The following is a 15,843-nucleotide window of genomic DNA, read 5'->3' on the forward strand; positions in this document are numbered from 1 at the left end:
GCTCTCTACTACTCTCTACTACTCATTCTCTGCTACTCACTCTCTACTACTCTACTACTCTCTACTACTCTCTCTACCGCTCACTCTCTACTACTCACTCCCTACTACTCACTCTCTACTACTCTACTACTCTACTACTCTCTACTACTCTCTCTTCTACTCACTCTCTACTACTCACTCTACTACTCTCTACTACTCTCTACCGCTCACTCTCTACTACTCTACTACTCACTCTCTACTACTCTCTACTACTCTATCTCCACTACTCACTCTCTACTACTCACTCTACTACTCTCTGCTACTGACTCTCTACTACTCACAATCTACAACTCTCTACTACTCACTCTCTACTGCTCGCTCTCTAATACTCTCTACTACTCACTCTCCACTATTCAGTCTCTACTCCTCGCTCTCTACTACTCTCTACTACTCACTCTACTACTCACTCTCTACTACTCTACTACTCTCTACTCAGTCTCTACTACTCACTCTCTACTACTCTCTCTACTACTCACTCTCTACTACTCCCTACTACTCACTCTACTACTCACTCTCTACTACTCAGTCTCCACTACTCCACTACCCTCCACTACTCACTCTCTACTACTCACTCTCTACTACTCTCTACTATTTTCTCTCTACGACTCTCTCTAGTACTCACTCTCTACTACTCACTCTCTACTACTCCCTACTACACACTCTACTACTCACTCTCCACTACCCTCTACTACTCACTCTCCACTACTCCACTACCCTCTACTACTCACTCTCTACTACTCACTCTCTACTAGTCTCTCTCTACTCACTCTCTACTACTCACTCTCTACTACTCACTCTCTACTACTCACTCTCTACTAGTCTCTCTCTACTCACTCTCTACTACTCACTCTCTACTACTCACTCTCTACTACTCTCTCTCTCTACTACTCACTCTACTACTCTCTCTCTCCTTCTCACTCTCTACTACTCTCTCTCTACTACTCTCTACTACTCACTCTACTACTCACTCTCTACTACTCACTCTCTACTACTCTCAACTACTCACTCTACTACTCTCTCTCTACTTCTCACTCTCTACTACTCTCTCTCTACTACTCTCTACTACTCACTCTACTACTCACTCTCTACTACTCTCTCTCTGCTACTCACTCTCTACTACTCACTCTCTACTACTTTTTACTACTCACTCTACTACTCATTCTCTACTCCTCTCTACTCCTCTCTACTACTCACTCTCTACTACCCACTCTCTACTACTCTACTACTCTACTACTTACTCTCTACTACTCTCTCTCAATTACTCACTCTCTACTACTCACTCTACTACTCTCTACTACTCACTCTCTACTACTCTCTCTCTACTACTCACTCTACTACTCACTCTCTACTACTCACACTCTCTACTACTCACTCTACTACTCTCTACTACTCACTCTCTGCTACTATCTATACTACTCACTCTCTAGTCTCTACTCTCTATTACTCATCCTCTACTCTCTACCTCTCTACCTCTCTCTACCTCTCTCTGTACTACGCTCTACCTCTCTACCTCTACCTCTCTACCGCTACCTCTCTACCTCTACCTCTCTCTACCTCTCTCTACATGCACACATATGCACATATATATATGCATATAAATGCATATGCATTTATATATATGTATGTGTGTATATATACATACATATATAAACATATATGTAATCTGCATATCTATATAAATACAAATATAAATGCATGCATACATACACATATACATATATGCATACATATGCATGTTATGTACATGAAAGTTTGAAAAACAATAATAAAAGCAAAGCTAAAAGCCACCTAATTACAAACAGAATTGCTTTAACTTAAACGAGGGCGAGACCTATTGCATTTTCAATGCTTGTTTACTTTGGTTCCATCAAGAAAGCATTTAGATGTGTCACACATTTGCCATAAATTCTGAATGCTAGCACTTTAGTTGCTCATTAGATCACTGTAGTAAAGCTACTGCTCACCAGGGAAGTCTGCTGCTGGTATTCAAAGTGCATGTTTCAGTCTGCATGTCAGAATTTATTTATGAAATAAAAGAGGATTTGAGAAGTCAAAATGTGCCCTAATTTTTCTTTTTGCAGCACTAATCAAAATTTCTATGGCAAAATGAACCCCCTCATGTTGTTCCTTTGCAAATTAAATTTTTTAAGTGTTACTACTTTATTCCAATCAAGATGGCTGCAGGTGTGCCATACGTTTGTCATAAGTAGGACTGTTAGCGCTCTAGTTGTTCTTTAGAACACTCTGGAAAGCTGCAGTAGAACACAAAGGAATCAACTGACAGCCTCTGCCCTTGTTGGATGTACATGTTTTACTGAGAATGTCAGACTTCATTTTCACATGACTGAGAATGATAATGTGAATTTACAGAAAATATGCTCTCAGGTTAGCTTATAGATCACCTTCCAACCCTCTGTGGGAAAAGCATGAGAAAATATTTTTCTCTCAAACATGATTCATGATATCCCAGCAGAAGGCTTTTTCGCATGGTAAAATCACCTTAGAACACACCAGAATTCCTATAATGAGTATGATACCATCAACAAATGATTTATAATGTAACTAAAGTCTTAAAACCTTCTATTAACTGCAATGCTTTTTAATGAGGTGCTATCATGTATATTGGTCCCAAGATGGCTGCCAACACTTCTTGGATGAAGTGCTAACAGCCAATCAGATCGCACGATGAGATGTGTAGATATATATCTATATTTCAAGAAATCCTTGCAAAGCAGGAGAGTCGACGCCGTGTCAAATGCGCAAAATATCCTTTATTGCTTGTCAGCTACAACGTTAGACGCGTTTCGCTTGTCCCGCAAGCTTGTTCACTAACTTGCGGGACAAGCGAAACGCGTCTAACGTTATAGCTGACAAGCAATAAAGGATATTTTGCGCATTTGACACGGCGTCGACTCTCCTGCTTTGCAAGGATTTCTTGAAATATTATCGGACCGAGCCTGGGAGGTCCGTCCGTCGACGCGCCCTCTGCTCTGGAGGTGGTGGGCATACCGAGGCATACGGAGGAGAAATATATATATATATATATATTATTTTCATCATTGCTCCTTCTATCTCCCCTCGCCCAAGGCAGGCAGGTCGTTCGGTGTCGGCGGAGCGTGCCGACGTTTTAAATTTCCAAATCAGCAAGTATAACGACCACCACAGAGCTGTTCTTCGACCAGATCTTTTTAATTTAGGTAACGCGTTTCGCCTGACACAGCAGGCTTGATCACACATTGAATGGTGGGTTGTGTACTCGTATATACCTTCAGGGAATTCAAACAGAAAACGGACTGTATTCAAACAGAAAACGGACTTTAAGTTTCAACAGTGTATGTTACTATGGCGGCCAATTTAAGCTAGTCATAAACAGGTTCGATAGCATGTACTAAGCCTAGTGCTATATAAGTCCTCATACATTATATTGTTATTGTGTCACTAAAACTTGAATTATTCGGATCATAATTCAAATCAGACTTATTCATAATCATAAATACATGTTCCTCATGTTAAATCATTATTATGTTAGCATAGTGCTCTGAATGAACATACACTTAGAACAATGTAATAAAATTACTGTTTTCTACATTCAATAGCTTATTGGACTATTTAGAATTATACTATGCTAGTTATTGACATAGTGTCAAAAGACAGTTATTATCCGCTGTTAACTAATTCTCCCATTGTTAAAGTACGTGACATAATATTGTCCCCACCATAACTGAATATCCACACCCTTATCAACAAAATTACTCAAAATATGTGCCACCTTTTACCCTATATAATCTATAAATTACAGAAAAGAACTGACACATATCATTAGGAATATGAAGGTTCTCTTATCTGTCATGTGATTCAATTCTCATGTTCTGGAAGAAAAGGGTAGGGGTTTGTCTCGATTCCCTTCCGGAGTCGGCCCCTTCCTTTCCTCCTGAAATTAAAACAAATTACAAAATTATTAGACTCTAATAATTGCAATAAAAGTTATTCAAAATTACCTCTTTCATATACAAACATACAGATCAATTAGATATACAGAATACACAGTCAAATGTTATTCTCGTAAATGTACACTTAATTCTTCGTCTTGATTCAATCCTCCTGGATATTTACTTTGTAGGTTAATAATGTGCCATGACTCCCTCTGTCTCAATTGTAATTCTCTGTTACCACCCCTTCTATTGTACTCTATCTGTTCAATTGCAAAAAATGATAAAAGTGAGTTATTGGAAAGATGGTATTTGGCAAAATGTCTTGCCACTGGGTAGTGTGGATCTTTGTTGTTGATTGCACGCATATGTTCCAACACTCTCTTTTTAACTGCCAGAGTGGTACTCCCCACATATCTTAGGTGGCAAGGGCATTCAAGAATATAGATGACAAATGTGGTTCCACATGTAAGGAATTGTTCAATGTTCCTTTCTGCTAGAGGTGTATTGTAGTTTTTCCGCATGTGGCTGTTGCGGCACGCTCTACAGTAACCCCACGGAAAAAATCCTTTCAAATTTAGACGTGTACTGGTTTGGGTTCTGGAAATATCGCCTTTCATCAGAATATCTTTCAGATTTCTGCTTTTCCTATAGGTGATTAGTGGGCGTGTGGATATATCATTTACCAGAGTGGGTTCAGTTTTAAGTGTATTCCAGTTCTTATTCAGAATTTTAACAATGTTGTTGGATTCTGCATTGAATGTGAGGATAACCCTGGGTTGGTTTGCCCCTTCTTTCTCTTCCTCAGATTTTTCTAGCAAGGTTTCTTCTCTCGAGATGTTCTTTACTTTTTCTACAGCTCTTTTTAATACCCGTTTGGGATATCCCCTCTCTCTGAATCTTTCCAACATAATGTTTTGTTCAATGCAAAAATCTTCCATGGTACTACAGTTCCTCCTTGCCCTGAGCAGTTCACCAAATGGTATGCTCCATTTTAAGGTTTCAGGGTGGCTGCTCAGGGCATGGAGAAAACTATTACCAGCTGTTTCTTTTCTATGTAGTTTAGTACAGATTTTGTCTTGACGGATCTCCACAGTCACGTCTAGAAATTCAATGGCTACCCTACTTATATTGTATGTCAGTCTCAAGTTGTAATTATTAACATTCAAGTTGTTTATGAATGAGATAGCTGACTGTTCATCTCCTTTCCATACAATAAAGAGGTCGTCGATGTACCTTAACCATTTAATTATCCTCTCTCCTGTCTCTGGGCAATGCTTTTCTGTACTTCCTCTTCCCATACCCCAAGGAGTAGATTTGCAAAACTCGGGGCAAAACAAGTCCCCATAGCAGTACCGAGGACTTGTTTAAACATTTGACCATCAAACATGAAAATATTGTGTGTCAGACAGAATCTAATCATTTCTAACAGTATCATAGTGTGGTCCAAAAAGCAAACTTTTCTTTTTTTCAAATAGTGGAAACAACATTGTAACCCCAATTCATGGTCAATTATTGAATATAGTGAATGCACATCCTTTGTAATCAGTTGGTAATCCTCTTCCCATACAATGTCATTTATTTTCCCAAGAAAATCTTTAGTATCTTTGGTATATGAAGGGAGAGTTACAACATATTCTCGTAGGAAGTGATCCACATATTTAGATATGTGTTCTGAAACACACCCAATACATGATACTATAGGTCTCCCTGGTGGTAAAGTGGCATTTTTATGGATTTTAGGCAATAGGTAAAAACTTGGTAACTTAGGGTAGTCTTTTTTCAGATAGCAAAATTCTTCCCATTGTATGAGACCTTGGTCTTTCCATGTCGTCAGCATAGCCCAAATTTCTATTATGCTGTTGTTATATTCTTCCATATTGCTTGCCACATAATAATTAGTGTTGTTCAATTGTTTGAGTGCTTCTTTGATATACAGGCTACGATCCCACAAGACGATATTTCCGCCCTTGTCTGCCGGACGAATTATTAAATTATCATCTTCTGCTAGTGATTTTACGAATTCACATTGTTTTTTGGTGAAAATCATTTTTGGTTGTTTGTAAGAGGGTTTCTTAGTTTTCATGCGGAAATTGATTAGATCTTTCATTACTGTTTCGTGGAATGCATCTATGTTGTCATGAGGTGTCGTGGGGTAGAAAACAGATTTGGGTTTGAATCCTGTTCGTGCTGGACAATCGGTAACAATTTCTTACTCTTCATTTGTCATACATTCAGGATCATCATATAGTTTCACTAACGTTGTCAAAGTGTTGAGGTCTCCTATATTAGTGTAAGGTATGTCATCTATTCCCATAATGCTATTACTACTTTCATTTGGTGGTCTTACCCATTTGTTGTGTTGCCATTTTTTTAATTTTAGCTTGCGTATAAATTTAAAAATGTCAATTCTAGTTTCAGGGTAATTAAAGTTACCTGTGGGACAAAATGAGAGACCAAGGCATAGTGTTCTTTTTTCTTCCATGCTAAGTGGTCTATATGATAAATTCACAATAGTTTTATTTACCATTGTATCCTTCATTGTTTCTGTTGTGTTTGACCACTCTTCTTGTTTCCCATTGGTCTGCATCCACGTCCTCGTCCTCTTCTTGATCCTCTGTCGGATTCGCTGTCTTCTTCGCCAGTTTCTTCCTTGTTTTCTTCCTCTTCCTCTGGTCTGAAGTCCTGGACCTCTCCCTCTTGTTCTCGGTGGTTGTACTGTTCTCGGAATCTGCCTCCCTGTTCTCATGAGGCGATATTCTTCTAAAAAATTAGTCTGTTGCCTTGTTGCAGTTGTTGAATCATTGGTATTTCTTTCCTGTACATCCCCTTCCGTATCACTGCTGGTTATAGAATCAGTGGCACTTGGAACTCCAGATACGTCCTCGATTGTTGCCCCTTGTGCAAGTTTTTCATACATGTGATCGTATTTGTGACTGTACGTTAGGATCCTCCCACTTTTATAGTCACAACAATCCCGATGTAACTTACGTTGTTTTCTTGCCTTTGTGTCTTCTTCATGTCGTTTTAGTCTTCCTTTTAGATCCGTCATGAATTTATTCACGGCTTCCTGTTCTTTATGTTTCATTATTTCTTCTTCCAGAGTTTTTAGTTCATTCATTATTGCCTCTCTGTCTTCCCAGATCATCAACATACGTTTAGAGCTTAGAGCTGAGTTCTCTGCCCATTCCTGGAGCATTAGAGGATTTGGGGATTCATGGCTTGGTGTAATGTATATTCGAAGGCCCCTAGGTACCATCTCTTTTTCTACATAATCTTCCAATGATATGGCCTCCCACCATTTTGAAGTCTCAGACTTTTTTAAATTTCTCGAATCGTTTCAGTTTATCTTGCAAATAACTGTCTTTAGTATTTATTTCTTTATTGACACTTTTATTTTTGTTTGGGGCTCTTGCAAATAGACTTTGCGCAGCACTCCTTCTTTCAGTCTCTTCATCCATCACTGATATCTTCCGTATAACCCAACGTTATGTTTGTGTAGAAAAGGTAGCAACTTGTGTTTTACCGAAATTCTTTGGGGCGAAAAGAAAAGCACCTGTCTTTTCCTAATACTGTAGAAAAAGGTCCTGCTGCAGTTCAAGCTCTATGCGTGCCTGCATATATATAATGGCACGGTCTCTTCAACTTGGTTGGCCGGCGGTGAAAAGCTCAATACCATCGCGATTTTGGAAGATGGAACGTACATCTGCTATGTTATTCAGGGGATTAGAGGTACGGAGAATTACTAAACAGTGGCTGGGTGTGAGTACACTGTGAAAACAAGACCACGGTATTTCAATTTGGAGTACAAACGAACGGCGGCAACATATTGGCACTGGTTTCCAGTATTTCGTGTCTGCATTGGAAAGCATACTACCGGAGGATATCGAAGAGGACTGCGGACTGACCAGTGACGTGGCTCCCGAGAGGTGAGTTCTCTGGTGTGTGGTGTGAGCGGGGGGGTTAGGGGAGGGGAGCGAGTCGGAGGAAACGCGCCTGTCTCCTTTCCTACCACATACACTACCGCGGTATATGAGCACATCTAACTCGAAGGGAAACGGACTGTGTAAACATACCAGAGAGAGAAAAAGGTCATCTCTCAAAAGAACTAAATCTATAAATGAGCCATCAACTAACGCCATATAGAATAACAAACTGATCGCTCGTAGTGTGCATTGCTTGCTGGCTACATGGCCATCAAAAAATAATAAAAGAAAGCTGTACTGAAACAACTTTCTCCAATTTTCTCCAATTACCGTGAAAATAATGAACATCTCTATATAAAGAAAAGCAAAAGGAGTGCTTTCCCTTCCTATTTTCATATGTGGAGCTCCATAACCAAGTTGAAGAGAACGAGCCATTATATATATGCAGGCACGCATAGAGCTTGAACTGCAGCAGGACCTTTTTCTACAGTATTAGGAAAAGACAGGTGCTTTTCTTTTCGCCCCAAAGAATTTCGGTAAAACACAAGTCGCTACCTTTTCTACTCAAACATAACGTTGGGTTATACGGAAAATATCAGTGATGGATGAAGAGACTGAAAGAAGGAGTGCTGCGCAAAGTCTGTTTGCAAGGGCCCAAAACAAAAATAAAAGTGTCAATAAAGAAATAAATACTAAAGACAGTTCTTTGCAAGATAAACTGAAACGATTCGAGAAATTAAAAAAGTCTGAGACTTCAAAATGGTGGGAGGCCATATCATTGGAAGATTATGTAGAAAAAGAGATGATACCTAGGGGCCTTCGAATATACATTACACCAAGCCATGAATCCCCAAATCCTCTAATGCTCCAGGAATGGGCAGAGAACTCAGCTCTAAGCTCTAAACGTATGTTGATGATCTTAATCAAATATGCCTGGGAAGACAGAGACGCAATAATGAATGAACTAAAAACTCTGGAAGAAGAAATAATGAAACATAAAGAACAGGGAGCCGTGAATAAATTCATGACGGATCTAAAAGGAAGACTAAAACGACATGAAGAAGACTTAAAGGCAAGAAAACAACGTAAGTTCCATCGCGATTTTTGTGACTATGAGAGTGGGAGGATCCTAACGTACAGTCACAAATACGATCACATGTATGAAAAACTTGCACAAGGGGCAACAATCGAGGACGTATCTGGAATTCCAAGTGCCACTGATCCTATAACCAGCAGTGATACGGAAGGGGATGTACAGGTATAGAAATACCAATGATTCAACAACTGCAACAAGGCAACAGACTAATTTTTTAGAAGAATATTGCCTCATGAGAACAGGGAGGCAGATTCCGAGAACAGTACAACCACCGAGAACAAGAGGGAGAGGTCGAGGACTTCAGACCAGAGGAAGAGGAAGAAACAAGGAAGAAACTGGCGAAGAAGACAGCGAATCCGACAGAGGATCAAGAAGAGGACGAGGACGTGGATACAGACCAATGGGAAACAAGAAGAGTGGTCAAACACAACAGAAACAATGAAGGATACAATGGTAAATAAAACTATTGTGAATTTATCATATAGACCACTTAGCATGGAAGAAAAAAGAACACTATGCCTTGGTCTCTCATTTTGTCCCACAGGTAACTTTAATTACCCTGAAACTAGAATTGACATTTTTAATTTATACGCAAGCTAAAATTAAAAAAATGGCACAACAACAAATGGGTAAGACCACCAAATGAAAGTAGTAATAGCATTATGGGAATAGATGACATACCTTACACTAATATAGGAGACCTCAACACTTTGACAACGTTAGTGGAACTATATGATGATCCTGAATGTATGACAAATGAAGAGGAATAAATTGTTACCGATTGTCCAGCACGAACAGGATTCAAACCCAAATCTGTTTTCTACCACACGACACCTCATGACAACATAGATGCATTCCACGAAACAGTAATGAAAGATCTAATCAATTTCCGCATGAAAACTAAGAAACCCTCTTACAAACAACCAAAAAAGAATTTCACCAAAAAACAATGGGAATTCGTAAAATTACTAGCAGAAGATGATAATTTAATAATTCGTCCGGCAGACAAGGGCGGAAATATCGTTTTGTGGGATCGTAGCCTGTATATCAAAGAAGCACTCAAACAATTGAACGACACTAATTATTATGTGGCAAGCAATATGGAAGAATATAACGACGGCATAATAGAAATTTGGGCTATGCTGACGACATGGAAAGACCAAGGTCTCATACAATGGGAAGAATTTTGCTATCTGAAAAAAGACTACCCTAAGTTACCAAGTTTTTACCTATTGCCTAAAATCCATAAAAATGCCACTTTACCACCAGGGAGACCTATAGTATCATCTATTGGGTGTGTTTCAGAACACATATCTAAATATGTGGATCACTTCCTACGAGAGTATGTTGTAACTCTCCCTTCATATACCAAAGATACTAAAGATTTTCTTTGGAAAATAAATGACATTGTATGGGAAGAGGATTACTAACTGATTACAATGGATGTGAATTCACTATATTCAATAATTGACCATGAATTGGGGTTACAATGTTGTTTCCACTATTTGAAAAAAAGAAAAGTTTGCTTTTTGGACCACACTATGATACTGTTAGAAATGATTAGATTCTGTCTGACACACAATATTTTCATGTTTGATGGTCAAATGTTTAAACAAGTCCTCGGTACTGCTATGGGGACTTGTTTTGCCCCGAGTTTTGCAAATCTATTCCTTGGGGTATGGGAAGAGGAAGTACAGAAAAGCATTGCCCAAACATAGACAGGAGAGAGGATAATTAAATGGTTAAGGTACATCGACGACCTCTTTATTGTATGGAAAGGAGATGAACAATCAGCTATCGCATTCATAAACAACTTGAATGTTAATAATTACAACTTGAGACTGACATACAATATAAGTAGGGTAGCCATTGAATTTCGAGACGTGACTGTGGAGATCCGTCAAGACAAAATCTGTACTAAACTACAAAGAAAAAAAACAGCTGGTAATAGTCTTCTCCATGCCCTGAGCAGCCACCCTGAAACCTTAAAATGGAGCATACCATTTGGTGAACTGCTCAGGGCAAGGAGGAACTGTAGTACCATGGAAGATTTTTGCATTGAACAAAACATTATGTTGGAAAGATTCAGAGAGAGGGGATATCCCAAATGGGTATTAGAAAGAGCTGTAGAAAAAGTAAAGAACATCTCGAGAGAAGAAACCTTGCTAGAAAAATCTGAGGAAGAGAAAGAAGGGGCAAACCAACCCAGGGTTATCCTCACATTCAATGCAGAATCCAACAACATTGTTAAAATTCTGAATAAGAACTGGAATACACTTAAAACTGAACCCACTCTGGTAAATGATCTATCCACACGCCCACTAATCACCTATAGGAAAAGCAGAAATCTGAAAGATATTCTGATGAAAGGCGATATTTCCAGAATCCAAACCAGTACACGTCTAAATTTGAAAGGATTTTTTCCGTGTGGTCACTGTAGAGCGTGCCGCAACAGCCACATGCGGAAAAAATACAATACACCTGTAGCAGAAAGGAACATTGAACAATTCCTTACATGTGGAACCACATTTGTCATCTATATTCTTGAATGCCCTTGCCACCTAAGATATGTGGGGAGTGCCACTCTGGCAGTTAAAAAGAGAGTGTTGGAACATATGCGTGCAATCAACAACAAAGATCCACACTACCCAGTGGCAAGACATTCTGCCAAATACCATCTATCCAATAACTCACTTTTATCATTTTTTGCAATTGAACAGATAGAGTACAATAGAAGGGGTGGTAACAGAGAATTACAATTGAGACAGAGGGAGTCATGGCACATTATTAACCTACAAAGTATATATCCAGGAGGATTGAATCAAGACGAAGAATTAAGTGTACATTTACGAGAATAACATTTGACTGTGTATTCTGTATATCTAATTGATCTGCATGTTTGTATATGAAAGAGGTAATTTTGAATAACTTTTATTGCAATTATTAGAGTCTAATAATTTTGTAATTTGTTTTAATTTCAGGAGGAAAGGAAGGGGCCGACTCCGGAAGGGAATCGAGACATACCCCTACCCTTTTCTTCCAGATTATGAGAATTGAATCACATGACAGATAAGAGAACCTTCATATTCCTAATGATATGTTTCAGTTCTTTTCTGTAATTTATAGATTATATAGGGTAAAAGGTGGCACATATTTTGAGTAATTTTGTTGATAAGGGTGTGGATCTTCAGTTATGGTGGGGACAAAATTATGTCACGTACTTTAACAATGGGAGAATTAGTTAACAGCGGATAATAACTCTCTTTTGACACTATGTCAATAACTAGCATAGTATAATTCTAAATAGTTCAATAAGCTATTGAATGTAGAAAACAGTAATTTTATTACATTGTTCTAAGTGTATGTTCATTCAGAGCACTATGCTAACATAATAATGATTTAACATGAGGAACATGTATGTATGATTATGAATAGGTCTGATTTGAATTATGAACCGAATAATTCAAGTTTTGGTGACACAATAACAATATAATGTATGAGGACTTATATAGCACTAGGCTTAGTACATGCTATCGAACCTGTTTATGACTAGCTTAAAATGGCCGCCATAGTAACATACACTGTTGAAACTTAAAGTCCGTTTTCTGTTTGAATACAGTCCGTTTTCTGTTTGAATTCCCTGAAGGTATATACGTGTACACAACCCACCATTCAATGTGTGATCAAGCCTGCTGTGTCAGGCGAAACGCGTTACTTAAATTAAAAAGATCTGGTAAAAGAACAGCTCTGTGGTGGTCGTTATACTTGCTGATTTGGAAATATATATATATATATATATATATTTATATATATATATATATATATTTATATATATATATATATATATATATATATATATATATATATATATATATATATATATACATATATATCTTCAATGTATGTATATGTCTATTTAGGAATAGTTAATCCCTCTGTTTATTTACCTTTCAATATTTTGTCCCCCAATATTGGGGTAACAATATTCTGTTCCACTAATATTTGGAAGTAGATATTCCCTACTACAATCTTAGGAAAGAGGAAGACATTCTCTGGTATGGAGCTTTCACTTTAAAATCTAAGGCCCGCTGACGTAAAAAGCCAATAAAGTCCTGGTTACATCACAAGCCTGCTTTTCAGATATCACAAGATATTCCATTGTCTACAATGCAAAAGATATGACAACAAATACAAAAAAGACAAGTACAGAAGCAGACAAATCTAGGCACAACATTAGAATAATTTCGAAGCATATTTCATTATATAATAAAACCTTGGTTTAAAAGTATAAGTGGCAATATGCAAACCGTAATCCTGAAAAATAGGGCACGAAACACAAAGCATCTTTATGGTATCAAACACTCGGATTCACAATGTCTGTTAGCAGTAAATGCTTTTTGTCTTCTAATCCCATTATAGAAGTCAGTAAACTTTTATTGACTTCTAAATTGGGATTATTGACCACTTACCGAATCAGTGTTCGGAAAGCCCGGCATTAAAAGCCTGCTGGAGTGAGTATCATTATCCCAAAGGTGGAAAGGCCGCCCTTTGGGATTATGGGCGAGCCTCCGACTGGCTAATGGATTCCTTAAGCCTGTGGAAAGGCAGCAAGAATGACGGGCCAGTTTCATTTCCAACCGGCTGATTCATAATCAGCTGATCGGAATTGAAACCGACGATGAGCCACTGTAATAAGCCCCATAATGTTCAAATATTTTCTTACACTGTGCCTTAGCCTAGTTTATTAGGTTTGCAGTAGTGGCATTTTAGCAAAAGGAGGGGAACACTATTGGAATAGCACGAAAACGGACTTCAGGAAAGGAAGTTCCCAAATTCATTGTGTATTGTGGCTTTGACCAAAGAATGCTGCCCCTTGAACAATGATAAGAGAAAGACAGAAGGATCATGATGCAGCATAAGGCACTGTTGCTGCACTGGACCTAGATACAGGGGGATTGCTGAACTACACCCAGCTACATACCGATGCACATGAGTTAAGACACACCTACCCATGAACTAGCAGTGCCCCTGTGCTTCTGCATCCCAAGCTGATGGATATGGTCTGCACAACGAGCCACTGTGCAGTTCTGGCACCTCATAAAATAAACTGAAACAACCCTTTCTGTACCATTGAAGGTCAACAGTGTCATTGTAGCATCCATTCATCCATTCACTTTGGCCCCCTAAAGAAGTAGGCATGACAATTTTCACAGCAGTCAATGACAGACATTCATAAAAGACAGAGGGAGCAGAAAGACTTGCATGCGCAACTTACAGTGATAGCAGCAGGTTCTAGGGAATATCTAAAAAAACTCAGAACTTGCAGGATACACCAGGGGAGAGCAGCAATGCAGTCAGTGTATGTACAGGTGAATCCCTATTGCAGCCTTCCAAACTGAGAAAAAAAAGTAGATTATTTGCAGAAAAATTATAATAGTGAATTTGTTTCCATCATATATTAAATAGAAGCCATTCGGAGTTCAATGGAAATACCCCACTTCAAAGATGAGGTGCATTCCTCTTTTAGTGTTTTTTTAACTTATGTACAAAGCTAAATTAAAATAATGAATATGCTAATATTCTTGGATCAACATTATTTTTTAACTGCCATCAATAATTCAATATCATCATCGGGTGGTCGGAGATGCTGATCGGCTGAGAGAGGGCTGCAAACACTCCCCCTCACTTCCCCTCTGACTTCAGATGCCAGCAATGGCAACAGGTGCTCGGAGCTGCGAGGAGTCAGGGAACCGCCGCTGCCATCAACACCGAAGCACGGAGCTGCGGAGCCTCAGAAGCCTCAGAAGCCGGGGTTTTTTCTTTTTGACACTCCAGCGGGCAGACGGGCAGGCAGACAACTAGGCAACCAGGCAACCAGGCAACCGGCAACCGGTGGTTCCTTAAAATTCTTCAAGGGATTTATATTTTTCCCCGTCTGCAGGCCCACTCCTTTTTTTTCCGCTCTTGGCCTGAGAAAGTACCAGGGACCAGCACGAGGAGCCAATAGCGCATTAGCACCACAGGACATGCCAGAATAGCAGGAACAGAAAACTCTGGTACTGGCGCTGGTGTTAACGCAAGACAAGATTCTCCCTGCCCTAGGGCCATGGTACTTCTGGCTTTTTTTGGCTTGCACGTACGCTGACGGCAGTGGCACGAGGATTGGACATCATTGCCTCTGGGGGCTCCAGGTTTCTCACCAAGAGGGGGTAAGTGAAGATTTTGTTCTTACTCACCTTGGCTGAGGGTCGCTGGGGAGCCCCCATAAGGCCCCTTCAGTAAATGGGGCAGCATTCCTGGTCAGTGACTGGCAGTGGGGCATGGTCTGCAGTACATCAGTCTGAGTCTCCGAATCTGGGCCAAAAAGTAAAAAAATGAGTTGAACAGACCGCGGAGCGGTCAAACCATGCAGCCACATTTAGAGAAGATCTTCCCCTTCTATCTGAATTCGCTGAGATGGCATGTGCTGAGGCCACTAAACAAAATCTGCATGAAGCAGCTCTGGCTGATTCAGACTCTTCCATAAGCCCTAATGAGATGGCTTCCTTAAGGGCGATTTCTCCAATTTCCGCTGCTTTGACTAAAGTAACCACGACATCTGGTGGCACAGTGGGTGGGTCTACAGAGTTTAGAAAGTACCCTATTTTTGCCAAAACCAAACAGGGTAGGCTCTCAGCTGAAGCCGAGCTGGAGATGGAAGGGAATTACTTCTTTCCAACTGTTAACTCTTCGGACATAGGCCCTGAAAACTTAAACACCGAGACTGGTAGTCATCCCTCCCCCGCCACCCTTCCATCTTCAGGCGTGTTCAATCTACTAGCTGGAGAAGGGTCTATGGGTCATTCTATTCCGG

Source organism: Triturus cristatus, chromosome 2_2, assembly GCF_964204655.1.
Source record: "Triturus cristatus chromosome 2_2, aTriCri1.1, whole genome shotgun sequence".
In the NCBI taxonomy this organism is placed as follows: Eukaryota; Metazoa; Chordata; class Amphibia; order Caudata; family Salamandridae; genus Triturus; species Triturus cristatus.